The following is a 27,923-nucleotide window of genomic DNA, read 5'->3' on the forward strand; positions in this document are numbered from 1 at the left end:
TAGTGCTGTATCTCTTTATTTGTCCTATATTATCATAGTATAACCCTGAAGAACTTGGAAATTATGTCATTTGAAAGCCATTCAATGCATAATCTGATGCAGATTTGGTGTATGTTGCTATCACTATGACGAGTTGGACAATTCTTCACCCAAGTGCCGTACCTGAAATTTAAAAGAATTGTTTTAGTCTGTTTGCATGTACCTTTGTTTCTTTTAATCTTTATAACTACATTCGGAGTATCAACCTTCATTATTTCACACCCTCATCACAGTGAATCTAGCTTTCTAGATCTACCACATCTTACCAATTCTGTGCTGGCATACGCCTTCACCAGCATACTGGTCAGCACTTGAAAACACTGCATAGCAGGCACTGAATTAAGCATGCCTATGATAAGACAAGACCAAGACACGCCCACAGGCTACACACCGCTAACACCCCCTGGGCAGCATGCACATATGCCGCTGCTGCCTCTGTCTCAATGTCCGTAACTCAGTACGTCGCATCGAGGCTCGGTTCGCATTGCACCTCAATACATCACACTGTGCTAGTCTTCCACAATGATAGTCTCGTTGCTTCACTCCCTAGCTAGCTGTGAAGGAACATTAGTCATTTAACCAAAGAACTTCAGCTTGGACATAACTGAAATTAAATACTCAACTGGTTCCTGCAATAAAGTATATTTTAACCATGTGTGCATTTTGTGTTGTTGTGAGTGGAAACCAGCCAACCAACTTATCATACCACCATCTCTTCATCCAGCCAGGAATGACAAAACATTATATGAGGGCACAGCCACAACAGATTCATCATACAGTAACACTTTATTTCCTACCTTGAATTCTTTTAGATTTTGTTTCCTTTCATACTGTTCTATGCTAGTTTTATTTTTTACTACTGATTCTCTTGAATTCTCGAAGCCTATTAACATATGATTTGTAATTTTAACTTACTTGTATTGATTCCTGTTGCAGTACTTATGGAATATTTACATTTCGCCTGTACAGTAATTCAAATGGAGTGTACCCTGTGCTGCTGTGTGATGTACTGTTAAACACGAAAACTGGGCAAGATACCCACTTGTCCCATGAACTTTGATCACCTGTGGCGAAATGCCTTACATATTTAACAAATGTTCTGTGAATTCTTTCCACAGCACTGTTAGATTCTTGGTCTGTTAAAAGAACTGATGGAATTCCATTCTTAATATTGTATGTTCCACAAATGCTTTGGCTACTATTTTGGCATCTTGCCTTTCAAGTGGAACTGTTAGGGTAAATTTAATTAAATCTTCCTGAAATGTTAGTAAGTATCTCTTACCTGAACCTAATAAGCCTAGAGGACCTACAGTGCCCATTGAACATATCTCAAACACTAACTTAGCTGTGACAGTAATTTCTAAAAGCATTCTCATTTTTTGTTGCATGCGCTTATTTTTCTGACAGGATGAACACCAAATTTAATCTTCAATATTGTGCTTCGTTCCATGCCACTGCTTGTAAGTCTTTATTCTTTCTAACGTCCTAAATGTCCTAACATTCCATGATGCCCTCCCAAGGGGTTATTGTGTGTTTCTCTAAGTATGTTCTCCTTCTCCTTAAGACTAATTTCCTCTTCACTATCTGTTTCCTTTTCTATTTCTGGTGACACCTATGCTTGTCACACGTTCACGGGATAACGTTTCCCACTTGCTTCTGCAACACTGTCTCCACGTTCTGTTTCGTCTCTATGTCTTCCTTCTCTTCAGACTTTATTCTGCTCAGAGGATTTGCATCACTGTTTAACCTCCCTGGTTTGTATACTACCTCATGATTGTATTTTTCGAGTTTCGGTCTCCATTTCAGGAGTCTCGAACTTGGACCCTTTACACTGAATATCCTAGTGAACAGCTTATGGTCGGTTACCACTGTAAATATTAATCCACATATGTACGGTTGGAACAGTTTCACTGCATATACTACAGCTAGCAATCCCCTTTCAGTAGTGCTATTGTTTAGTTCTGCTTTATTCAGTGCTCTTGAAGCATCTGCAATGCGCAAGTCTTTACCAACTTTCTTTCCTTGCAACAATACTGTCCCCAAAGCTGCATTGCTAACATCTATTGTGACAATAAACAGTTTCATAAAAGTTGGGGACGAAGTAGTGGAGGATTTATCAATTTCTCCTTCAGTTCGAACACATTGTTTTGTCATTCGTCTCATTGGTACTCCACTCCTTTCTTTAACAACTTGTGGAGCGGATTTGCAATTTTGCTTAAGTTTTTAATAAATCTTTGGTAGTACCCTATCAACCCTAGAAATCCTAATTCTTTTGTTGTCCTTGGGTGTGGGAAAAGCTTTACCTTCTCCATCTTTGGCGTATCTGGCTAGATCCCCTTGTCAGTAATACAATGACCTAGGAAGATTACTTCCTTCCTCGGAAACACACTTATCCCCTGCAGTTTCAATTTATGCTCTCACAAACTGTCAAAGGTTTCATGGAGCTTCTAATTATGCTCCTGCAAGTTTCTTTCATATCACACTATATTGTCTCGGTAGACAAAGCATTTCAAACCATGCAAACCTGCCAAGACTGTGTTTATCAGTTGCTGGAAACATTTGGGCTCCCCTTAGTCCCATCGGCATTCTCTTGTATTCACAATGCTGATAATGAACTGAAGGCCATTTTGTCACTGTCCTTCTGGCCCGTCAATACTTGATGATATCTGCTTGTAACATCAAGCGTCAAGAAGTATTTTGCTTGCCCTAATTGATCCAAAATATCAGAGATATTCAGTAGTGGAAATGCATTGTCTACAGTAATTAGCATTTAAATGCTCTACTCTTAGCTGCTTCTCTAATGCACTCAACTTTGTTTCACTGGTGATTTGCTTGCTGCCTTTCACTTTGCATATTTTTACTAGTGGTTCCAGCTCCTCTGCCAGTAATCTGACATTCTGCAGCTGAACTCTACTCTCTGGTAGATTCGCTATGCTCACTATGCATTTAACCTTTTGAACTTTCACTAACAATTCAGGTACATTTCCTGTCTGGGAATAACTATTTGCTTTTTGCTCTGTCCTGGCACCTTGCCTTCCTCTCTTAACATTATTTTTTCTTCTCAGGGACCTATTTCCCGATCAGATTCTGGATCCATTTCGAATTCATAACCTTCTGATTCCTCTTCCACTATTAAAGGTATGTCTCACCCTTGTAGTCTTACAACCGAAGTTTCTACCTATCAGAGCATCGTATGGAATGACTAGTCCTGACCCATACACATGAAACTTTCGTCCAACTTTTCTGCTGCCTTCCACACTTCAATATATTTGTACTGTACCTATTGCACTTACCGCTTCACTCATTATGCCATTCAACAGAAGTCTTTCTGCTTCATTTACTCTAACTGCACTATTCACTGGAATACTTGTTCTCTATAGCAAACACAACTGTGATCCTGTATCTATCAATAACTTTAAGTACTTTCTAAAGTCTACACAATATAGTACTAGAACATTATTTTCCATTTTATGTTGCACAGTCAAATTACCCTAACCATGGGCTTGCTTAGTGCAACAACACCCGACTGTGCAGCCTTACGGCTCTTTAGTTTCCCTGTACCATATCGCCCGTTTTACTTGACACTGGCGCCCTGCCCTTCCTCCAGGCAAGCCAGGGTCCTTTGTGAAAATCGCCAGTGTAATGGCCCTGCTACTTAGACTTGAAGCACACTATGTCTTTTATTCTCATGAACAGAATGTCACAATTAAACGGTAGGTTCTATTGCAGACATCTCCATTCCCGTAAACCTCTATCAGTTTCTCTGTGATTTCTTTTAAATTCTCTGACATCTATAGGATTTACTTTCCTCAGTTTTACCCAACACTTCATGTCCATGTGATCCTGCTTGTCACATCCGTAACAAAAGTTAGTGAACTCTTTACTGGTCGTTACTGTTGTGACAGTGCCACGACATTCAAAAGTGCCGCTACGTTAGTACGCGAACACGGCGATAGAGGCGCTCCGCAGCTTGGCCGAGCGCGGGAGCGCCACCTGGCTATGAACGGCACCGGCCGCATGTCATGGCATGGCAGTCGAATGACAGATACAGAGTTAGTAACATGTAACCCGCTAGTGTTTCTACTTTTGTATATCCACGCAATTTATTAGTGATTAAAGGTTATAACACTTTTTGGCGACGAGGATGGGATCGGACATGGATGTTAACTGTGTGTTTTCTCAAACGAATAAGTTGTTTGTTACTGTTCGTGTTCTGGATAAAGACATTCGCATGCAAGTGGACACTGGCTCTGCAGTAACTCTCATTAATTCTCGCACGTATTTGGAGTTGGGCTCCCCTCCCTTGTCTCCAGTTACGCGAAATCTACGAACGTATAATAAGCAGAAAATTCCTATCGTTGGCCAGTTTGATGCTTCCACTGCCTACAAGTCTGTTGTTAGGCCCCTCACGTTTTATGTGGTGGATCATGCGGGCACTGAAAACCTGTTCGGTTATGATGCTTTCCAGTTGTTCGGGTTCTCCATTGATGATGATGTGCACCTCATATCTGAGGACATTCCATATCAACAGCTGGATGGCTTGTGTTCTGAATTCTCGTCCGTGTTCTCTGCTGGTCTGGGTCGTGCCAAGGATTTTGAAGCCCACATTACTCTTAAACCTACGGCTCGCCCTAAGTTTTTCCGGGCACGCCCTATTCCGATGGCATTGCATGCACTTGTCAAAGCTGAGATAGACAGGTTAACAGCTTCGGGGATTCTCCTTCCTGTTACCTCCAGCGAATGGGCATCGCCCATCGTGGTGGTTTCTAAACCAAACGGGAGTCTGCGACTGTGTGGTGATTTTAAATCCACTGTCAACGCTTAAAGCCTCATTGACACTTATCCTCTTCCCCGTCCTGAGGAGTTATTTACCAAGCTCGCTGGGGGCCAGTTCTTTTCCAAACTTGACTTATCGGAGGCGTACCATCAGTTGCCGTTGGATGCATCTTCCAAGGAATTTCTCATCATCAACACTCCTTGTGGGTTGTATCAGTACCAGCGGTTACCATTTGGCGTCGCTAGTGCGCCGGCCATTTTTCAGTGGTTTTTGGAACAGCTCACGGCTTCCGTTCCCGGCTGCATCAACTACCTGGATGACATTGTTGTCGCGGGGGCCTCCACTGAGGAGCACCTTCGCAATTTGCGTTCCCTGTTTCGGGTTCTGCATTCAGCTGGGTTGAAGTGTAATCTGGACAAGTCACAGTTCTTCCCATCCTCCGTTGTGTATCTTGGTTTCCACTTGTCCCGTGAGGGTATACGTCCTCTACGACAGCACGTTGCGGCCATTACCGCTCTACCCCGGCCGTCTACGGTCAAAGAACTTCAGGCGTTTCTAGGCAAGGTTGCTTATTATCACAAATTCATTCCCTCCGCGGCGGCGGTGGCTCATCCTCTGCATCAGCTGTTACGCAAAAACGTTCCTTTCTGTTGGTCCGCCGAGTGTGAGCAGGCTTTTGTCCGCCTGAAGGCTCATTTGCAGTCAGCGCCTTGTCTTGCCACATTCCGTCCGGGTCAGCACTTGGTTCTGGCGACTGACGCGTCACAGTATGGCCTAGGGGCTGTTCTCGCCCATCGGTATGAGGATGGGTCGGAACGACCCATCGCCTACGCTTCCAAGACCCTCAACGATGCCCAACGGCGTTACTCTCAAATAGAAAAGGAGGCGCTCGCTATCATTTATGCTCTCAAAAAGTTCAGCGTTTTTTTGTATGGTTCTAAGTTTCACCTCATCACCGACCACAAGCCGCTGGTCTCTCTGTTCAGCCCCTCGGCGTCGCTTCCGGATAAGGCAGCTCACCGCCTGCAACGTTCGGCCTTATACTTGTCTCGTTTTCACTATGAGATTCACTATCGCCCCACGGCCCAGCACGCCAACGCTGACGCGTTGTCGCGTTTGCCGATGGGCCCCGACCCGGTTTTCGATCGAGATGAACTACTCTGTTTCCACATTGATGAGGAAGAACGTCGTGCGGTCGAGGGTTTTCCACTTACAGGTTCGCAGGTCGCGTCGGCTACGGCGCGGGACCCGGTCCTGCATCAGGTGATCGGTTTTGTTCAGGGGGGTTGGCCGGACAGGACCAAGGGCCGGGCATCGGATCCCCTTCGCAACTACCATGCCTTGCGCCTTCGTCTGTCTGTTCATGAGGGTGTTGTTCTTCTGGCCACGGATGGCGCATCTCCACGGGTTGTGGTGCCCGCCTCTCTTCGCAAAGATGTTCTCAAACTATTGCATGAGGGCCATTGGGGGATTTCTCGGACTAAGTCCCTGGCCCGCAGACACGTTTATTGGCCCGGTATTGATTCGGACATCGCCCACATGGTCGCTGCATGTGATCAGTGTGTTCAACAACTGGCTGCGCCTCGTACTCTGCCCTCTCCGTGGCCTGATCCGGCGCAGCCATGGGAACGGGTGCACGCTGACTTTGCCGGCCCCTTCCTCGGCACTCATTGGCTACTGTTGATTGACGCCTTCTCGAAGTTTCCGTTTGTTGTTCGATGTCCGTCGCCCACCACTGCGGCGACGACGCTGGCTTTGTCCAAAATCTTCGCGCTAGAAGGTCTTCCATCCACGATTGTCACGGACAATGGCCCTCAGTTCTCTTCGCAGGCCTTCCGTGATTTTTGTACTGGACAAGGGATTCATCATGTTACAGCACCGCCCTTCCATCCGCAATCGAATGGGGAGGTCGAGCGCCTTGTCCGCACTTTCAAAAGCCAAATGAAAAAATTCCTTAGTGATTTTTCCACAGATGACGCTCTGTTGCAATTTCTGAGTTCTTATCGCTTCACGCCTCTGGGTGATCGCAGCCCTGCTGAACTCTTGCATGGCCGCCAACCGCGCACTCTACTGCACCTGCTTCACCCTGTCAGGCCTTGTACTGTGTCCCCTAGTGCGGGAAAATACCCGGTGGGCGCCGACGTGTGGGCACGGGGGTATGGATCTCGCCCTAAATGGATTCCAGGGGTGGTCCAGGCTCTTCGCGGCCGCCGGCTTTGTGAAATACGTACGGACGACGGCATGGTTGTTCGCCATTACGACCAGATGCGCCCACGAGTGGTGGCCACGCCGGTACCACCGCCCCTTCTTTCGTCTCCACCAGCCCGAGAAGCCAGTCCTGTCACTGCTGCCGATCTTCCGGGCGTGTTGCTGCCGCCGCCGTCGCTACCGCTTCCGAGTACGCCGGAACCGGCCCCAGTCGCGACGCCGCCTTCTCCGGGTCCCATCTCGCTGGAGCACACCCCCAGGTCCACGACACCTATTGATGCTGCTCCAGAGTTTTCACCCATCATCTCGTCCAGAAGGCACGTTCCACGCGCAAGCTTCCGTCCTGGACATTTTCGACCATACTCTCGTGTTTCTCCGCGGGATCTTCTCGGGGCCTCCCAAGAGGCCATGGATGTCTCCGCACTGTCCGTGTCTCCAAGGAAGTGAGTGTTTTTTTTTTCGAGGGGGGAAAAGTGTTGTGACAGTGCCACAACATTCAAAAGTGCCGCTACGTTAGTACGCGAACACGGCGATAGAGGCGCTCCGCAGCTCGGCCGAGCGCGGGAGCGCCACCTGGCTATGAACAGCGCCGGCCGCATGTCACGGCACGGCAGTCGAATGACAGATACGGAGTTAGTAACATGTAACCCGCTAGTGTTTCTACTTTTGTATATCTACGCAATTTATTAGTGATTAAAGGTTATAACAGTTACCCATACTCTGCCCTCTGGCTTATTCTTTCTACATTTACTGGCAATACAACCTATTAAACTGCACGTGAAACATTTTAAGTCCTTAATTTCTTTTGAGCCCTTCACTGTTTCCCTTCCATGATTAAACATTCCCCGTTCTTTCACTGATAATATTGCACTTTCCTCTTGCAGTGCTAACTCCACTGCTGCTGTCAAACCGGTTTCATCTCCTCGGCTTCACACTACTGTCTTAATTCTATCATTACTTAGGCCCTGAATAAACCACACTCTTCATAATGAATCTGCCAACTCTATGGCACCTTTCAAGTTTTCCCAACCTGTAAACCAACCTACTGCCTCCCTGCAATTTCTTTGCATTTCTGCTTTTGAATTACACGACCTGTGCATAGACATCTAATGCCATGTACCTCCACAAACCTACCAACAGACTGTCGGGTCCCTGATATGCAGAATTAGTGATTTATTTTATTCCAAAGATGAACAAACAAGCTTTAAGCAGGTGGTCACAATGCTCATCAGTGTAAATTACAGGTATTTGGTATTGTAAAGCGCTCAAATATTATAAATTAATAATGGTGACATCAATGTTTATGATTCTGTAACATGAAGCTCACAAATGTCATGAGGGCACCTACATCATTATACATTCACAAGCACAGGTGCGACTCCATGGGGGCCCCTCAAAAATTCGTTTGGGGGGGGGGGGGGGGGGGGGGGAGTTCCCAATAATTTAAGAAAATTAATTATTAGTTATATTATGCTTTGTAAAATCACAAAATTGTGTTTGAATTTGTTATTTTCCTTATTTGACGATAGTTACCTTTTAAAATACATTCAGTAACGAGTTAAAAGAAATGATTATTATGGAAGTAAGCAGGTTAACTGAAAACAAGTGGTGTGAATCATGATAGTGTTACGGTGCTGTGGGAACACTTAGAATTTGTCCCGGTGCGCGAACCTTTGGGTAAAAGCAGTGGAGCTCACATAATAGCAGATACAAAAACCTGACTGAAACCCAAACTTGATAGCAGTGAGATCCCTGTTAACCTAAATGACATCAAAATGGGTGACTATTGGGAAATGAAGGAAGAATACTTGACTGTTGGGAAATGGAGGCATATTCCTCAAAGCAGACATGAAACTCAAATCCACCAAACTGGAAATTAAAGCAGTTTGGGGATGATTTGTGCAGGACTCAGCATCAAGGGTGTGCATAAACTTATACTTGGGTCTATTTATCGACTACCAATCTAAATCTCAGAGTAAACCTCGACTTGCTAATACACACATTTCCTAATTATACTGTCATAATTGGAGGAGACAATGATCATCTCACAATCAACTGCAATACAGTTTTGTAAGTGGTAGGCATGACGAGATATCCTATGAAACAATATTATATGCTATATGTAAAAAATAACTGGAACAGATAGAGGGGACACCTTGAAAAATAATAGGGACAGATAGAGCGGATGCCTACTCATGACAGAAATACATTAGATGTAATGGCAACCAAAGATTAACAGTATTAGATTTTCACGTGTATACATTATTATCATCGTTCATGATTATGATCAGCTGTAGATTAGTATTCTTGTGTCACAGGTCAATAAGTGCACAAACAAATGGCAATAATCAACGCAGATTAACAAAAACTCTACACACTGATTACTTTGTAATAGTAACACAGATCATTAAAGAGTGCCACATAACATCACATACTAAATGATGGCTACACATAACTAAACAAACAAACTGTAACACAATGTTTGAACTGACTGGCTTAGAAACTTGCATGTTGAATGTCGACTACAGGCTGACTTTAGCTTTGTGCAAGACACCACTTGCAAGATGCAGGTAAGACATATTACAAAATGTTAACATGTAGCTATTATATTTTATATAATAACAAAGTTAGAAAAAGTACAAAAATACATAAACTCATTAGGCAGACATACTTTTTGTTTAATAATTGGTACAAATAATGGTTCTATTGTATGTAATGGTAGTTTCATCATACAGAGGGATCTACACAGCCAGCCAAGAATTTTCTGCAAACTCTCTAACTGAAATATTTCATAAACTGACATGTTATTCTAGGAAAGTTATACTTTTTTTCCTTTTGGAATAAGGAAAATTAGGGCTACACAGCAATAACACTGAAATTTTGAAAGGATTACATTTTACGACTGAAACATTTTAAAAATCAATAATTTCAAATAATGATAACTTTTGCATCTTGCAGTTTTCAGAAAACGTAATATGTTCTTTAGATAGACAGGTGTTGCCTTTCAAATAAGGCATATCAATCCTAAAATTATTGGCTGGGTCAAATTTTGAAGCACGTGTGGTTTTAGTTAATTGCAAATTTTGGACATTTCATTAAAGAATATTTTTCTAAATGAGTTACTGATGCTGATGTCATTGGCTTTCTGTAAACCATACAGGTTAAAAAAATTCTACTTGAACAAGGAATTGATACGTCATATAACATTATTATAAAACATTATTTATATTAGGAGTGGTATTATAGCAACTGCAGTTATTCCATCTTGGTATATCTCGACATCCTTAAATTTGTCATGGCCATCAAGTAGCTGCTGTATTACTTGATTCTAGAAAATAAAGACCAATGCATATTCAAATGAGGTATAAAATTAAATTTGTGACTGGACTGAGGATTTCTGGTTATGGGGGAAGCAGCATGTATCCTGGATGGAGAGTTAACAACACATGTAGATGGGCTTCAGGGAATGTGTTAGGACCCTTGCTGTTCTTACTGTATATTAATGAACCAAAAGACCATATCAATAATAATCTTAAGAGTTTTTGCAGATGAAACGGTTATTTATAATTAAGTACTATGCAAAAGAAGCTGTATAAATTTTTATTAAGGTTTTGTTAAGATTTCCAGTGGTACATCAATTGGCACTTATTTTAAATGTTCAGAAGTATTTAAACTGAGCACTTCAGGGGGAAAAAAACACACACACACACACACACACACACACACACACAGCATCCCATGGCTATCAGCTTACTGAGTTCACTATTAAACACTGACTGTGAAGACAATGTTGAAAACTTATTACTGCATGCAAAGAGGCATTTCAGCAGTATTCTTTCACTGCTACATTAGTGAAAAGAACGGGAAGAAACCCTAATCCATGGCCCAATGGGAAGTACCCTCTGTTGTTCATTTGACTGTGGGTTGCAAACTATGGATGTAGATGTGGAAGCACTGGGCAGATGTGTGCCTAGTAAAATAGTTCATAGTAGAGGGACGCTTCTGGACAAACAGTCTCTCTCTGCAAAGAAACTTTAAAATACAGAGACTACTGCAGAATAGTTGTAAAACACAGTTCGAGACTATAGACATCAATAAATGAACTTCCTAAATGGAGCAAAACATAAAATATGGGAGAGGCAACGACCCATCTACAGCAGATTGAAGTGTGGAGCACAGAAACAAGTAACAGAAAATATCATTCACACTAGTTTTCTGGCTATCTCTCTTTTTCTAGTAAGTAAACCCATTCACATGCACAACTACACAGATACCCAAATGTACACTCCTCTCCCACGGGTGCGGCAAGACTCTTGCCATGGCCAAGAGCTCTTAAGAGTATAGACATAGTGGTAATAAATGAAATGTGTTTGGCTGTCACAAGGGCGATTCGTGAAGTATTCAGTGACTACTGTAGCAAGATCTCATTGTAATATGTCCTGCAAACCCCAAAGGAGTTCTTGTCTTATGTAAAGGTTATCACTGACGCAAAAATTAGTGTTCCGGCACCCACAGGTGATGCATGAACTGAAACTGAGGGTACCAAAGTGAAAGCAGAAATGCTAATTCCACTTTTCAATGGCATTTTACAAAGGAAAATCCAGAAGTACTGACTGCACCAGTTTAATTCTCATGTCTCGCACCACTGCAAAGATAAGTGATATACAAATATAAGTGTCAATAAAGTTATGAAACAACTGAAGCTGCTAAAACTGAACACATCCCAGGGTCCAACAGAGTCCCTATAAGATTCTGCCCATAATTCACAAATTTATTAGGCCCTCCTCTCAACTGTGATGTACCACTGGCCCCTGAACAAACAACTGCATCCAGGAATAGAAAAGAAAGAAAGAAAAAAGGCACAGGTCACATCTGTCTCGAAGTAGGAGAACAGAAGTGATCCACAAACTTACCCTACATAAATATGACATTTATCTGCTACAAAATTGTCAAACATTTTTTGAATGCAAACATAAAGAGCTATCTTGAACACTACAACCTCCTTAATGCTAACCAGCATTGATTCTGAAAACATCAATCATACAAAACCCAACTCTCATTTTTCTCAGATAACCTGAAAGCCAGGGTCAAGGCAGCCAGGGAGATGCAGTATTTCTTGGATTCCAAATGGTAACACCATGCTACATGATTTTTGATGTTTGTGTAATTTTCACCATTCCTGAAGTGCTTGTTACACAATCTGATGTACTCAAGATGTCACACTAGCTTTGCAGTCAGGCACTACCAGTTCTTTCTCTTTGCTGTAGACATTATCTTGCATTTATCCACATTTAAGTAAGAGTTCTCTTTCATTATATCATAAGGAACTTTTGAACAACTCTTTCTGCAAATACTCTATGACTGCCCAATAACAGTACTTTCCAGTGCACAACTGCATCATCAGCAAATAAGCTTATAGTATTGTTGATCCTACCTGATAAATCATTTGTGTGTACTGAAAACATTAGAGGTCCTTTTATGTTTCCTTGGGGTCACTTATCCTTGATGATACTCTATGTGACTGCATCTTGGTGGGTAATTGATGTGGTACACTGTCTCACAACTTTCAGATACATGGGAAGACAGAATCTACCTGTTCCTCTGCATCTACGGTTTGCAAGATGTCAAATATGAATGGAGCAAGCTGTTCCATACAACTGTTTTTTCCTGAATCTGTGCTGATTCTCTGAGAGAATCTTGTTTTCCTCCAGGAACGTCATAATGTTTGAACTTGAAGTGTGCTCTAGGATCCTGCAACAGATCAACATCAGTGATACTGGTCTATACATTTGTGTATCCAATCTATTAACCACTATAGAAACAGGAGTGACTCGTGCTCTCCTTCAGTCACATGAGATGCTTTGCTGTACAAGAGATTCTGGAATTCCACCACAGTCTAATGCCTTGTTCACTTTTGGTTGTCTTAGTTTTTTTTTCCCTTTCCTTCAATATCAAAGGTGCTAATGTCCAGACTAGTCATTTGTGAGTATATACAGGGGTCAAAGATAGGCGTGGTAGTATGCTGAGACTTTCTGCAGATAATACAATTTTCCAGCATGAAGTGCTACCTAAAAAAAGCTACACAAATATTGAGTCTGATCTTGGTTCAATTTCAAAGTGGCGCGAAGACTGGCAACATGCTTTTAATGTTCAAACATGCAAAGTTGTGCACTTCAAAAAATGGAAGAACATAATACCCTGTGACTATAATATCAATCAGTCACTATTAGGATCAATCAACTCATCCAAATACCTGGGTATTATAATTTGTAGAATATGTAATGGAATGATCATGTAGGGTAAAGTAGGTTGCTGACTATGGAAAATCAAACCGTTTTATATTCTGGGAATCTGCGACTGTTCAAAGGCATGCTGGGTCCCTCTTTGCATTAGTGTGCTGCTAACATGTATGCACAGTTCACGTTGAATAACTCATCAGAATTTGAAGGATGTGGGCTGCTTTTACTTTGTACAACACTGGGTTGCTCTGCTGTCACACTGGTAAGACACTGCCACCTGATATGTTCCACACAGTAATTTGCACAGTGCTGCGATTAATTATGTTAGCTATGGCAATTTTTAATTGTCAATCCGGCCTTCTCTTTTATTTTTAGATGCAGGAAATTTTAAAACACACTGACTGCAAGGTTCACCTATCAGCAATTTGTCCTAAATTAATGGAGCATGTCTTTGCTACCTTTCGTTTGCCTTAGCATTGGCAGTATTCACTGAATCGAATTTGGACTGGGAGCGATGAGGGTGGGTATGCCTATTGTTAGCACATTTTAGACATTCCTTTATTAACTTTAATATACAAAAAGTGGTGACACTGTACATCACTCTTTACCGTGTAAGTTGCACCTGAAAATGTGCCTTTAGGCAGCAAAACTGTAGTGCTTCAATAAACAACCATTTTACCAGCCGTTAGCAGAAATCTTCCTAACAACTTACCTGCAAAATGTAACCCGCCTGCATATGAGCTCACTTTGATAAGACTTATGTGACCCAGTCTAGAAATTTGGTCTGGTGAGTGGGATCCATACCAAATAGGACAAACAGTGGATTTTGAATGTATACAAGGAAGGGAAGTATGAATGGTGGAAGGTTTGTTTTGCCCATGCTAACACCTATAAACATCGAAAAACCTGAACCGGCAGACACTCAAAGACAGATACCAATTATCCTGCAAAATCCTACTCAAGACGTTTCAAGAACGAGTTTTACGTAAAGAATCTAGAAATATTCTCCTACATGGGATTCCCTATGGGTCACAAAGACATCAGACTAATTACAGCACGTTCATGAACATTTTTGCACTCATTCTTCCTCTGCTTCATACAAAATGAAGGGGAAAGATGCCCTAATAAGTAGTGACATGGGAATGGCAGAACATGGACGACGCATATGTAGACTTAATACTGTTGCGGGTATGTTAGGAAACTTAATGTCAGATTCAGGTTTAGGTCTCAGTCATGGTCAGTGTGTGAAAAGGCAGTTCCTCGAACTGCACTATACGCTGAAGAGCCAAAGAAACTGGTATACCTTCCTAATATTGTGTAGGGCCCCCATGAGCATGGCGTGGCATGGACTCGACTAATGTCCAAGGTAATGTTGGAGGGAATTGACACTATGAATCCTGCAAGGCATCCCAGATATGCTCAATAATGTTCATGTCTGGGGAGTTTGGTGGGCAGTGGAAGTGTTTAAAATCAGAAGAATGTTCCTTGAGCCACTCTGTAGCAATTCTAGACATGTTCGGTGTCACACTGTCGTGCTGGAATTGCCCAAGTCCATTGGAATGTACAACGGACATGAATGCATGCAGGTGATCAGACAGGATGTTTACCTACGTGTCACCTGTCAGAGTCATAGCTAGACATATCAGGGGTCCCATATCACTCCATCTGTACATGCCCCACACTGTTACAGAGCCTCCACCAGCTTGAAAACACTCCTCTGCTGACATGCAGGGTCCATGGATTCATGAAGTTGTCTCCATAAGTATACACACGTCCATCTGCTCGATACAATTTGAAACAAGATTCGTACGACCAGGCAACTTGTTTTCAGCCGTAACAGTCCAATGTAGGTACACGAGTGGGCCTTTGGCTCCAAAAGCCCACATCAATGACATCTCGTTGAATGGTTCACATGCTGACACTTGTTGATGCCCCCGCACTGAAATAGGCAGCAATTTTTGGAACAGTTGCACTTCTGTCACACTGAATGATTCTCTTCAATCATTGTTGGTCCTGTTCTTGCAGGGTCTTTTTCCAGTCACAGCGATGTTGGAGATTTGATGTTTTAGTAGATTCCTGATATTCAAGGTACACTCGTGAAATGGTCATATGAGAAAATCCCCAATTCATCGCTACCTTGGAGATGCTGTGTCCCATCGCTCGTTCGCTGACTATAACACCAACTTCACTTAATTCTTCATAACCTTACATTGTAGCAACAGTAACCGATCTAACAACTGTGCCACACAATTGCTGTCTTATGTAGGCATTGCCGATCACAGCGTCATTTTCTACCTGTTTACATATCCCTGTATTTGAATACACATGCCTATAGCAGTTTCTTTGGTGCTTCAATGTATATATGAAATAGGAGTAGCGACTTCACATAGAAGTGCGAGTTTTACAGAGGTCCTGGACTGCTATTACCAGCCCCAGGTTAACATAGTTGTGAGCCTTATGAACACAGAGTTGAGGAGGCTGCTGCTGACTGAAATAAAGCTGCATTTGAGTGCAGCATCTGTTGCTACAATTGGGAGATGGTGATATTCTACACACAGCTTAAACCTGAATAAGAGGGGGAAAGACAGGTCGGTTGAGCTTCTTGCAGAAAGTGTATGGGGGGAGGGGGCACACCATCATGCAAAGAAAGATCCCTGTTGTTACTGGTTCCCGAGGGGTACCTTTTTTTTTTTTTTTTTTTTTTTTTTTTTTTTTTTTTTTTTTTTTTTAGGTTATAAGCAGGATTCATGCAGCCTGTTGTGAAAGAACTTACAGTAACAGAAGAACCCCACAAAATGCTTAAGACTGCACTGACAACCAAGGTTAGCTGATTTCTTCAGGATATTAGATGATTGAGTAATAAGTATGATAAATAAGGTAGCTGTCTAACAATCATCCTGCTATTAGTGTGTGCGCGCTGAGCGTGGTGTCACCCCACTTGTGTGTGTGTTTGAATTGCCTATCAACTGTATCAGCACAGGGGAGCTGCTAGACGCCACCTTGTGGGAGGCTGCACTATCTACCAGTGACTCTCTCTCTCTCTCTCTCTCTCTCTCTCTCTCTCTCTCTCTCTCTCTCTCTCTCTCTCTCTAGATTAGATTAGATTAATACTAGTTCCATGGATCATGAATACGATATTTCGTAATGATGTGGAATGAGTCGAATTTTCCAATACATGACATAATTAGGTTAATTTAACAACATACTTAAGTTAATATAACAACTTTATTTTTTGTGTTTTTTGTTTTTCTTTATTTTTTATTTTTATTTTTTTAATATTTTTTTTTCTTAATTTATATCTAAAAATTCCTCTATGGAATAGAAGGAGTTGTCATTCAGAAATTCTTTTAATTTCTTCTTAAATACTTGTTGGTTATCTGTCAGACTTTTGATACTATTAGGTAAGTGACCAAAGACTTTAGTGCCAGTATAATTCACCCCTTTCTGTGCCAAAGTTAGATTTAATCTTGAATAGTGAAGATCGTCCTTTCTCCTGGTATTGTAGTTATGCACACTGCTATTACTTTTGAATTGGGTTTGGTTGCTAATAACAAATTTCATAAGAGAGTATATATACTGAGAAGCTACTGTGAATATCCCTAGATCCTTAAATAAATGTCTGCAGGATGATCTTGGGTGGACTCCAGCTATTATTCTGATTACACGCTTTTGTGCAATAAATACTTTATTCCTCAGTGATGAATTACCCCAAAATATGATGCCATATGAAAGCAATGAGTGAAAATAGGCGTAGTAAGCTAATTTACTAAGATGTTTATCACCAAAATTTGCAATGACCCTTATTGCATAAGTAGCTGAACTCAAACGTTTCAGCAGATCATCAATGTGTTTCTTCCAATTTAATCTCTCATCAATGGACATACCTAAAAATTTGGAATATTCTACCTTAGCTATATGCTTCTGATTAAGGTCTATATTTATTAATGGCGTCATACCATTCACTGTACGGAACTGTATGTACTGTGTCTTATCAAAATTCAGTGAGAGTCCGTTTACAAGGAACCACTTAGTAATTTTCTGAAAGACAGTATTGACAATTTCATCAGTTAATTCTTGTTTCTCAGGTGTGATTACTATACTTGTATCATCAGCAAAGAGAACTAACTTTGCCTCTTCATGAATATAGAATGGTAAGTCATTAATATATAATAAGAACAACAAAGGACCCAAGACTGACCCTTGTGGAACCCCATTCTTGATTGTTCCCCAGTTTGAGGAATGTGCTGATCTTTGCGTGTTACGAGAACTACTTATTTCAACTTTCTGCACTCTTCCAGTTAGGTACGAATTAAACCATTTGTGCACTGTCCCACTCATGCCACAATACTTGAGCTTGTCTAGCAGAATTTCATGATTTACACAATCAAAAGCCTTTGAGAGATCACAAAAAATCCCAATGGGTGGTGTTCGGTTATTCAGATCATTCAAAATTTGACTGGTGAAAGCATATATGGCATTTTCTGTTGAAAAACCTTTCTGGAAACCAAACTGACATTTTGTTAGTACTTCATTTTTACAGATATGCGAAGCTACTCTTGAATACATTACTTTCTCAAAAATTTTGGATAAAGCTGTTAGAAGGGAGATTGGACGGTAATTGTTGACATCAGATCTATCCCCCTTTTTATGCAAAGGTATAACAATAGCATATTTCAGTCTATCAGGGAAAATGCCCTGTTCCAGAGAGCTATTACACAGGTGGCTGAGAATCTTACTTATCTGTTGAGAACAAGCTTTTAGTATTTTGCTGGAAATGCCATCAATTCCATGTGAGTTTTTGCTTTTAAGTAAGTTTATTATTTTCCTAATTTCAGAGGGAGAAGTGGGTGAGATTTCAATTGTATCAAATTGCATAGGTATGGCCTCTTCCATTAACAGCCTAGCATCTTCTAATGAACACCTGGATCCTACTATATCCACAACATTTAGAAAATGATTATTAAAAATATTTTCAACTTCTGACTTTTTGTTCGTAAAGTTTTCATTCAATCTGATGGTAATACTGTCTTCCTCTGCTCTTGGTTGACCTGTTTCTCTTTTAATAATATTCCAAATTGTTTTAATTTTATTATCAGAGTTGCTGATTTCAGACATGATACACATACTCCTGGATTTTTTAATAACTTTTCTTAATATAACACAGTAGTTTTTATAATTTTTGATAGTTTCTGGGTCACTACTCCTTCTTGCCGTCAGATACATTTCCCTTTTCCGGTTACAAGATATTTTTATACCCTTAGTAAGCCATGGTTTGTTACAAGGATTCTTACGAGTATATTTAACTATTTTCTTGGGGAAGCAGTTTTCAAATGCATTTACAAAAATGTCATGAAATAAATTATATTTTAAATTGGCATCAGGTTCACGGTACACCTCATCCCAGTCTAACTGCTGTAGGCTTTCCCTGAAATTTGCAATTGTTAAATCGTTGACTGAACGTACTACTTTGGAGGACTGTTTAGTATTGCTGAATGGAGCTATGTCATATATTGTAACTAGCTGTGCACCATGATCAGAAAGACCATTCTCAACAGGCTGAGCATTTATCTGGTTAAACTTATCTTGGTCTATAAAGAAGTTATCTATCACTGAGCTGCTATCCTTTACCACCCGAGTAGGAAAATCAATGACGGGTGTCAAATTGAAAGAACCGAGTAATACTTCAAGGTCATTTTTCCTATTACCCTCTTTCAGAGAATCTACATTGAAGTCCCCACAAATAATAATTTGCTTCCCCCTGTCTGACAGATAGCACAACAAGGAGTCCAAATTTTTCAGAAATAGATGAAAATTTCCTGATGGGGACCTATATACAGTTACAATTATAAATGTGCCTTTATTTAATTTAAGCTCACAGGCACATGCTTCTATATGTTTCTCTACACAAAACTTTTTTGTTTCTATACTTTTTGCACAATGATAACTTTTGACATATATGGCAACTCCTCCTTTCTCCATATTTTCTCTCATTACATGTGCAGAGAGCTTATAACCACTTACATTTACCTTATCCATATCAGTAACAATGTGATGCTCAGACAGGCATAGTATATCTATTTCATTCTCAGCTTCTAAATCTTCTAAACAAACCAGAAGCTCATCTACTTTATTCTTTAAACTCCCAATATTTTGATGAAATACACTTACATTATTTTTAATTATACTTTTATGAGAACCTTTCCTTATTCTAACATTTGCAGTACTCTCCTGTCTGAGTTTCTCATTGTGCTTAGGCCTAGTTCCTATACCAGTGGTCACATGGTGTTCAGAGAGGCAGATTATGTCAACTGGGTTGGGTGACTTTAATTCATCAATGCAATTACCTAGGACTGAGATACAACTTGGTGGAGATAAAATTTCTGGTGATTGGTGAAAATTTATAATTGATAGCTGTGATTGGTGATCCAGTGTGCTAGAATTGTGCTGTTTAATTTCTTTCCTAAACTGAAGATTTGTTTCAATCCTGAGAGATTTCTCTCTCTCTCTCTGTGTGTGTGCGTGTGTGTGTGTGTGTGTGTGTGTAGCAGTGTTGACTGGCCCTCTTTACATTCATCTAGTTGTACCATTCACACCCATGTTTTGTGTCTTGTAATGTGTGCATTCACAAGAGATTTATAAATAAAGCCATATTTGTGTTACTTGGATCGGTTTCCGCATATGAAGTCTGTACGTGCAGTTTCATCAAGTTAATCAGTATGGACGCCACTGATTGAACAGCTTATTTCAGCAGTGACCACTTTGTCGGCTTCCCTTAACAGACAGTGTACCATAATACCAGTGCACTACTCACTTTTTCTCCAATATGATGATTCAGCTGAGGATTGGGAAGCTAATGAAAAATGGCTTTGACAGCATTTCTTTGGCTTTCAGTATGACAGACCAGTATTTGTGCAAAGCCTTCTTCCTCTTGTGGATTCCACCTAAAATGTATCAATTACTTTGTCAGCTTGCCCCTTTACAAGAACCAGCAGATCTTAATCTTTATGAAATGTGCAGTTTATTGTCCAGCTACCATTGCAAATGAACACATCATAGCGGCACGAGTTGAATTCTACCGATGCCACAAGAAACCAAACCATCCACACAGGGCCTGGTCAGCCAAACTTCACTGCCATGGACGTAGACAGTGTGATTCCAACGCTTGTGACTTCTCCCAAGTTGTTTAATGAGCCAAGTGTTTTCAACAAGTGCTCTGGCTGCAGGTCGACACAGCTGCTGGAGTGACATTACTGAATTCTCAAACCTATGTGAGCTTAGGCTTGCAACCATTAACACCGGTACATGGGAGATGGTCAGCTACAACAAAGAGAACATTGCACTGTTGGGACCATTTATGGCATATGCCTCTTACATGTCAGTGATCCATTCCATTACATTTTTGGTGGTTGCGAGTGTTGAGAACTTGTTCTGGTTGGATTCATCTCAGGCATTTGGATTTTCTATCACCGATGCAGTTCACCTTATGTCTGATCTGTTACTGAATTCTCAATTGGAAACACTGTGTGAGGAGTTTCTGGACTTGTTTTTGGAAGGTATAGGTTTTACTACAAATTTCTTTGCTCATATTTCCTTGAAATCAATGGGTCGGCCTTGTTTTTGTCATGAGCATCCTATTCCAATCGCCCTGGAAGATCAAGTGCAAGCAGAAATGGATAGACTTCAATCTCTAGGGGTGGTGCAACCTGTTACAGCTAGTGGATGGCCATCTCTACTGGTTGTAGTTCGGAAGCCGTCTGGGAAACTTCGCCTCTGTGGTGACTTCAGCAGTCGATTGTGGATATGTATCCTCTCCCATGTGACAAGTAACTGTTTGGTAAAAATATCTGGTGGCCAGTACTTTTCTAAACTGATTCGTTTGAAGCATATCTGAAGGTTCCTGTGATTGAAGAGTCTCAGCAGGTTCTTGTTTTGAATACTCTTTTTGGTCTCTATCAATATTTGTGCCTTGTTTTGGTGTTGCTAGTGCCCCTGCTATTTACCAACAATTTTCAGAGGAACTGACTGTGCCTGCCCAGGGATGCATTAATTATCTGGATGCTATTGTTGTCATGGCTCATACACAGCTGATCACTTGAAAAATTTGTGCACTGTTTTCTGTCTTATACAGAACAGTCCACAAGCCCTCCGCCAGGCCACATCTCTGGTGTTATGTCTCTGCCTCGCCCCTTGTCCACGAAGGAGCTTCAGGTCTTCGTAGGGAAGACAGTCTACTACCATAAATTCCTGCATGAGGTGTTCACACTGGCCCACCTGTAGCACGCCTTGTTATGCAAGCTGCTGGAGACCGGATTACGAACATGCTTTTCAAATGATGAAATCCAAACTACTCATGGCCCCATATTTAGCTATGTTCTTTTTGGACCAGCACATAGTTTTGGTGACTGATGCCTAACAGTCCCACTTTGGAGCAGTCCTGCTGCACCAAAGTGCCAACGACTCTGAAGGACCTGTTGCTTTCACCTCTTAATCTCTCACTCGTGCCCAGCAGTGTTACTCTCAACTGGAGAAAGAGGCTATTGCCTATGCTCTCCGGAAATTTTACATTTTTTGTGTGGCACCAAGTTTCACCTTATTACTGACCATAAACACTTCGTTTCCTTGTTTAACCCTCACACTTCCTTGCCTTACCAGGCAGCACGCCACCTACAATGCTGGGCACTGTTCTTGTCTTACTACAAATACAAAACCCATATTTGGCCAATGTGGCCATCTTGTCCTGCCTTCCTGTGGGTCCTGATTCCAAATTTGATTATGAAGAATTGCTTTGCTCCATCTTGACAGTGAAACGAAGGCTGCAGTTGAGGGTTTCCCAATTATGAGCTCGTGTACATCAGCTTCCGTTGCCGCTGAACCGGTTCTCTGCTAGGTGGTTTGGTTTGTTCAACAGGGCTGCTCATGTAAACTGCCAGGTTGGGCTTTGGACCCTTTTGTCCACAGAAGACCTCTCTCCCAAAGTAGTCATTCCCCCTGTGTTATGGTGCAAGGTTCTATGCCTTCTCCACCAGTACCATTGGGGAGTTTCATGCACTAAACTGTTAGCTGGGTGACTTGTTTTTTGGCAAATGATTGATGGCAAAACTGTTGATTTTGTTGTGGCTTGCGCACAGTGTGCCTGACAATAGGCAGCTCCAGGGTCCCTGCCCCCCTGGCCCACTCCCTGCCACCATGGGAATGCATTCCTATTGACTTTGCAGGTCCTTTCTTGAATTCTTATTGGCTCTTGGTTGTGGATGCATTTTCCTGGTTTCCTTACATTCTCTGGTGTGTGTCTACGTCAGCTGAGGTCTCAATTCATACGCTTTTGGGGGAATTTTTCTATTGCGGGGTTGCCTTCAACCTTTAATTTCCAATAATGGGCCCCAGTTCATTTCTCATATCTTTTGTGGCATTTGTCATATTACGACTCTGTCATTCAACCCTCAACCAAATGGCGAGGGAGAAAGAATAGTGCATACATTCCAAGTCCCAAATGAATAAGTTTGTTGTGGTTTCTTCACCAGATGATGCACTTCTCAGTTTTCTGAGCACCTTTCACTTCACACCTCCAGGGAAGCTGAGCCTGTCTGACAGCCATGCACGCTCCTCCACCTTCTGTGACCTGTGCTGCACCTGCAGTGGTCGGGTTCATCCATCCGCTTCACACCAGGATCGCAGGTGTGGGTGCAAGGTTTTGGTTGGATCCAATACCACTGCCTGCTGTAGCAGTCAAGCTGCCTATATTGATCCCTTCACTATCACTGCCTCAGCCTTCATCACCAGTGGATCCAGCCCTGTTTGCTCCTCACTGGGACCTGCCTGCTGCTGATGACACAAAGATGACGATGTCATCCTCCTCTCCAGTGCTGTCATTGGTCAACATGCAGGACCGTTGCCCTTGCACGTGCGCATGACCCCATGTTCTAGCCCTATGCTCCAGTACCTGCCCAGCACATCGTCCCACCTCCCCCCGCAGCACTGTGTGTGTGTGTGTGTGTGTGTGTGTGTGTGTGTGTGTGTACATATATACTCATCACTGGAAATCAGTGAGAATGGTTAATGATTCCAGGACAAACATGAGTAAGAGTAGTTTACAACAGACGATGGATGAAATTTATAATGCACCAAATGATATAAAATTTAACCTATTCCATGATAAATTCATATCATAATCTATAAACAGCATTCCACATACAAGCTAATCATAAAGGACATTAAAGGGCCATGTATAAACCATGGAGCACTAGAGGCATTGAAGTATCTTGTGAAATGTGTCGTATTCTACAATGTCTGTTCCTCCCAACATTGTAAAATAAATTTTGTGCCTAGACAGGCAAAATGACAATACTGGCATTGATCTATCGCCTTATTGCATGAATCCAAGTAATGTTGCAAGCATTAGGTTATGTAGACAGTGTGGCATATGGAGGTTTGGACTGGTCAGGCCAGCAAGCACGGACAGGTGAAAGGGTTAAGACAACCACTTGCAATACGTGGGAAATCTTGGTTCTAGTCCCGGTCCAGCACAAATTTCCATGTTACTAATAGGTGTGTAGCTATAGCTAATACAGCTCTTGTCAAAGAACTCACAATTAGCTAATAAATTTCGTAACAGGAAATGTATCTGTCGGCAAGAACAAGTAAAGATCCTGGAATCACTGCACACTACAACAACTAATCAAAATTTGAAAAAAAAAAGTCTTTGTAAAATAACATCAATATGAATTTAAATGGAAGGGCTACAAGTGATCAATCACAAGTAGCACATATTTTGAATAATCATTTCTTAAATGTAACAAAAAATTTAGAAACAAGCAGTGCAAAAGAAAAATCCATGGCGTATGCCGAACAAAAACTTCTATAAAATTCAATCATATGGGTGTACCACCTATTTCTCCTTCTGAAATGAAGAAAAATATATGTTCTCAAAATTAAAAGGTCACCTGGATTTGATGGTGTTTCCTAAAGAGTACTTAAGACTTGTTCCCATATAGTATGCATCGTCTTCTCTGAAATATGTAATACATCAGTAACTCAAGGTATTTTTCCATAGAGTTTGAAATATGACATCATTAAACCTGTCTATAAGAAAGGTGGTAGGAAAGATTTCGGTAACTACCAACCTGTTTCACTACTGACATCATTTTTTCAACATTTTTGTTGAATAGTCTCCTACCTGAGCAACAACAACATTTTCAGTAAATCACATTTTGGATTTCAGAAGATTTGCTCAGCTGAGAAGGCCATTTATACATTCACTAGCCAAATTTTCCAAGTACTAAATAACAAAATCGCACCAGTTGGTATTTCTGTGACCTATCTATCACATTTGATTGTGTGAATCACAGTATTATGGAATTGATGGAATAGCCTTCCAATTGATAATGTCATATCTAACAGAAACAATACAGAAAACTGCAGTCAGACACTCAAACAATGTAATCAAGCGAGATACTTCTGACTGGGAAGAAATGATGATGTTTGGGGCACCCCAAGGCTCAATCTTGGGGTCCCCTATCGATTCTCATATATTTGAATGATCTTCCATATAACATACAAGCAGAATTAGTTCTTGTTGCAGGTAACACTAGTACTACAACAAATCCATCCATCCATCCATCCATCCATACATACATACATACATACATTCATACAGCAACAGGAGGAATGGAAATGTGTTTGAAAGTATCATACACCAGTATTCTGTGAATGGTCTCATTCCCAATTTAAAAAAATATAAGTTCTGTACATCTACAGGTACTACACCAATATGTCTAACACATGTTGAGGAAATAATAACTATGGCGGAAACTTCAAAAATTGTAGGTTTCCATATTGAAATTGGAAAAACCACATTTTGGAACTCCTAAAGCAACTTACTTGAGCCACATTTGCACTTAAAATCATTGCAGATCTTGAAGAGAGACAAATGAGTAAGGTGACACATACTATGTATCTTCATCAGTAATGTCATATGGCTTAATATTCTGGGGTAACTCATTGTTAAGACAAAGTGTTCATCAGTCAAAAATTGCTGGAAGTTTCTTGAACAATGATGTACATAATTACAATACCAGAGGGAAAAAAATGACATTCAATACTTTACATTAAGGTTGTCTATGCCATAATAATGGAGCACAATCCTGCCACAAAATTTTTTTTATCACTAACCCAATGATATAGAATGTCTGACACACACACACAAAAATTAAAAATACATACTGAAAGTGTTTCTCCTTGTCAACTCATCCTGTACCGAAGTAGAATTTCTACTTTTGTAATGTGTAGATCATAGGTAGATATCATGGGTAGGAATTACTAACTCACAACTGTATTTAAAGAAAAGAAAAGAAAATAAAATAAATAAAATTGTTAATAGTCAAACTGTAGCGAGCCAAATTTATGTACCAGCGTGTAATGTAAATATAAAATGACTCACTTCACACCATTATGATTAATTACAGAAATGATCCCCAGAAACTAACTAAATTAGAAACAAGATTCAAACAACAAAATGAACATTGCATATTTTTTACTTTGAACAGCCCTGCTGCCTGTGTCGAGAACTGGTCAAACTAGTTCTAATATAGTCCATCATTGTTGTCAGTGAGTTTGCCAGAGGAAACTTGCTTTGTTATACTTTGGCAAAAACTCTTCTGATTCTCAGTTGTCTAATGAAAGGTAAGTCATTAACATTACTACTGTTATATCACTTATACATGGAGCAATACTGTTTTACAACAACAATGTTAAAAAATATAATGTGGTCTACAAATATACAGAGTGTCTGTCTGATGATTTCATCTGTGAGTCACTAATGCCGACATAGTGTCAGATCGGGGAAAGTGACAAAGATGTTTACCCCAAGATGAGTGAAGTTACTTCCCTGTGTTAAACATCAATACTACAGGTCAGATTAACTCGTAAACTCTTTTATATATGAAGCTACCATCCACCATTCTATCACTCTGTGTTGATTCGGAATTAATTCATTAATTTATACAAACATACAGAAATTGGACCAACAAACATGGGATGCTGTTGTGATAACACTAGACATATTACCCAATATAAAGAGGAAAAAGTTTATGATGTAAGCCTTCAGAAAATTGCACAAATTTCCTATATATTATTTTCTCTTTAACTGAAAAATATTTGGTGTGATACGTTATAACATATAGATTCAAAAATTTCTATCAATACCAATGGTTTGGTGAAAATTTTGCTTTCAAGTGGTCACTTTACCCCATCTGCCTCTACCACTGAATGTGCATATACAATTGTAACATTGTATCATGCGTAGTTCGGGACATATGATATCATCAACATTGAGATGAGTCAAAAACTAACCTTTGCTTAATACGGAGTGTGAGTTAGTCAGACTATACTCAACTAGTGTTTGATAATGAGAGAATTAAGAATTTCCAAAAAATTTTATATGTAGTTTCAAACAATTTCTAAACTTCTCTCACTTACATGCATAGCATCAATATTTAACATATAGACTTATCTGTAAAGCAATCATGTGTTTGAAATTGTTCGGTGGGAGAGTTCTTGATTACTTACTACACAATGAACATGAGATCAACTTATCTCACGGACAACTTTATGTTGCTTGCTCAAAAGTGGATTCAATGAAAATTTTATTTATTCTTGGTCTTGGAAGGGAAACTAGAATATTATTTATAATCAGTTTTTAGTTCTACATTAATATTAATGCGAATATGGAAATGGTTTTAAAATATATTCTTTTACTGTTAGGTTTTAAAATTTAATAATGAAATTATCTTTATTGTGCCATATGACATCCTGAATAATATCTGAGTGCTGCCTAAGTGTGTTGTGGTGATAGTGATAGAGTATGCTTCAGAACACGGAAACTTATGACATTATGGACTATTTTATTGCAAATTTATTCACACTTTTTACAACTGCATGTGGTAAAATAAAAAATCATCATTATGCCCAAGATAATTATTTTGTTGATCAACACAGCGACAGGCGCAAACTTTAGAAGAAACATGCATATTATAAATACCTTATGTAATTACAAACCCAAAGGGATATTTCGTTGGCAAATAAATTCTTAATACCAGCAAAGTCAATTTACGCAGCACGATTTTCAATTGCAGAAAAAAAAGGACACTTGGTTGATATGGCAAAACATAGTTTTAGTGTTTGACGCAATAGTTAGTGAAGGTTTTGTAAATAACCTATAAACATAATAGGTGTCAACGAAATTTTTGGGGAAAGTGGATATTATTCTACAATTATTTTCCAAGCAGCGTATTGCTTTTTGATACTGATGATCGTGACTGACTGACAGGAAAACTTGGCTAAATACAATGAAGAAAAATGTTCGAATCAACTATTCTTCATATGCTACTTCTTTATTTCGTACCAACTTGTGCACTTTTAACCGCAAAACTTACAGAAAACGATGGGAAATTCAGTGTTGTGCAATAGAGGAAGGGCAGCTACACTTTGTTCGTCATACAAAGAAGGCAAGACATTCCATCACGCATCTGGCTTCGTGATTGACTGACTTTAATTACTTACCCTCAACATTTTCTCAGTCGACAGGTAGTAGTGTAGAGCGGCGGCAACAAATATCGCCATGTGCGCGCTTGGGGAGCCATCTGCTGTCGCTGCAAGGGACTAGT

The 27,923-nt window shown here is 40.5% G+C and overlaps 1 long non-coding RNA gene across 1 annotated transcript; it reads right to left on the reverse strand.

Moving 5' to 3' along the window:
- Positions 1-27,921, reverse strand: LOC124596415. Its single transcript, XR_006978295.1, has 2 exons — positions 27,820-27,921; positions 1-162 (listed from the first exon to the last, which is right to left on the reverse strand). It is a non-coding gene; the product is annotated as an uncharacterized LOC124596415 (long non-coding RNA).
- Between the last annotated feature and the right edge of the window lie 2 nt (positions 27,922-27,923).

The sequence above is a fragment of the Schistocerca americana genome, chromosome 2 (assembly GCF_021461395.2).
Source record: "Schistocerca americana isolate TAMUIC-IGC-003095 chromosome 2, iqSchAmer2.1, whole genome shotgun sequence".
In the NCBI taxonomy this organism is placed as follows: Eukaryota; Metazoa; Arthropoda; class Insecta; order Orthoptera; family Acrididae; genus Schistocerca; species Schistocerca americana.